This window comes from Etheostoma spectabile, chromosome 2, assembly GCF_008692095.1.
Source record: "Etheostoma spectabile isolate EspeVRDwgs_2016 chromosome 2, UIUC_Espe_1.0, whole genome shotgun sequence".
In the NCBI taxonomy this organism is placed as follows: Eukaryota; Metazoa; Chordata; class Actinopteri; order Perciformes; family Percidae; genus Etheostoma; species Etheostoma spectabile.
In genome coordinates, this window is record NC_045734.1 from 2,828,487 (window position 1) to 2,830,962 (window position 2,476).

The window sequence follows — 2,476 nt, forward strand, 5'->3', positions numbered from 1 at the left end:
ACATTCATATCACGACTCAAGCTCTACAGATTCAAAATCGAGTCATAGAATTCCAAAAATCAATTAATTTTGTATATATGTAATGGTGTGTATACTCTCACATGGGAAAAGTAACTAGCCTACATTTACATACTGTGAATCATTTTTTTAAAATTGAGAATCGTTTTTGAATTGAATCTTGAGCCTAAAAATCGATATTGAATCGTGGCATGTTCTGAATCATGCACTCCTAATCTTTAGGCCCAGTACTGTTACATCTAACCCTCCTGTTGTCCTCGCGGTCAAATCTGACCCATTTTCAAAAAAGTTTCGAAATCAAAAATTTGGGTTTCCCTCAACCAAATTGTAAAAAATAATAACGTGGGTGGGCCCACAAACGCACCTCACAAGTTAAATAACTGATCCGTTCACTATTTTTACTGAAATTGGGTGTTTTATTTAATTTCAGAGCATTTTAAGAAAAAAAAAATTTAAAAACACTGAAAAAATGACAAACGTAGAAAAAAAAAAAAAAGACATTGTGAAAAGTGAGAAAGAATTTCAGGAAAAGTTAGAAAACGTCAAAAAGTGACAAATATCAGAAAGCTTCAAAAACTGGGTCAAAACAACAAAAATGTCCAAAAGAAATTGACAAAGAACTTTGGGGAAAAGTGACAAACGTATCTTAGGGTTTTAATTTAAAATTTTGACCCAGAAAAACTAAATGTTGGTCTACGGGAAGACAACACGAGGGATAATCCGTTTTATTCTTTTTTAAGGTTCCTTATAGGTGACGGCCCCACCCATCACTGCCGTCTGTACAGTTAGGTCATCAGCACGGGGACAAAGCTCATTCCAAACACTAGCTGGACCCTCACATGAACCAACTATGTTCTACCTCTGGAACAACGTCAATGTTACATAGCAGTAAATCCCACCACAACGCATAGTGTAAGGTGTGCGTTATTGTAAAAGCATTTTTTGGGTCATGGTTGTTACCTGACCTCTAGTAGCCTGCAGCTGTCTTGATGTAGATGAATGAAATCTTTATTTCAGTTGTTATGGTAAACTGTATATGACAAAAGTTTGTCATATACAGTTTGTAAATAGAACCACTGATGACTAGTTTTTACAGTTTTCTCCTGACCAAAACATTTCAAACTAAATACATACCTAGGCAACCTGAGTAGGAGAATTTTCTAGACCAACATTAAGGATATTTAGTCATTTCAAAGGTTTCCATGACTGGAAAACTAGTGTCTAAATAAGTTTTTTTTCAGGACGTGTGGGAACACTGACCAGCAGCTCAGTGAGGCTAACAGTTACACATACAGAGCAAAAAAAGGCAATTGTTTTTTTTTTTCCGTTTAGTTTTAATACAAAAATCCAGAGATATCATACATCGCCATCTCAGATTTAATCTTTCACATCAGAACCCAAATCAGAGGGAAAAGGGGAAGAAAAGAGATTTCGGGGGGGGGGGGGGGGGGGGGGGGAACAGAAAAAGTAAAACAAATTCCAGATGCTCATTCATTTACTCGCCTTTTAACATTTACACTTCTGTCACTTTGGGCAACAGGCATGGATGCTGAACTCTGACCTCTAGAGGAGCCAAATTAGCAGAGAAGAGCCCTCTGAAGTAGGATGTTTCCACTCTGTTAGAGCCCCTTGTGTACATGCAGATAAAACAATTTCTAACAGTGACAACAGCAACACCACAAGTGACTGCCAGAAGGCTCAGTGTAAACCACTTCAACCAGATCTAGAAATGATAATCGTCATTAAGAAGAGTTTCATTGATCCATTATGGACAGAAAGGTGTCTATGGTATTGCTTAGATCTATCCAACTCTCTCAGAACTATGTAAAAATTTTAAGAGTAGCAGTGTATTTGAAATGGAGCACAACACACAACCTTTACAGTTTTTAATCTGTGCTACAAAGGTGCTCCATATTAACAGACAGAGGATTACATATTCCCAAGTTTAACCAGGAACCACGAGGGAAGCACAGTCTGACCAAAGAAAATCAAAAAGAACTGTTCAAATGTGAGGAGACGTTCTTCGCGCTGTGCCCCCCGCAGTGACCTTTCTCACACACTCCACTGCCTCATGTCTATCAGTGGTTTCCTGGAGCATTACAGCAGATACAGATATGCATACGGTCGCTGGATGTCCTCAGGGTCTACATTCGGTCCTTAGTAACTCTTCCTGCTCAGCTTCCTACAGATCTGTCAAAGACCAGATCCTCTCAGCTCAGTCTCCCGTCCCCCAGTGACAGTTGTCCTATTTTCATTTAAATTAGCCTTTTAAAATTAGGGGAACGCAGTATGCGATAGGCGTTTTTGGAACAGCACCGAGTCAAACTCGAGTGGTTGCTGTCAGTTATTGATCATCTCCGAGGAAACCGACAGTCCGAGCCAGTCCCTCACAGTTAGCCAATAACTGTTTTCATATTCAGCTTGGTTGACAGCTTTATTAAAAAAGTAAAATGGCCAT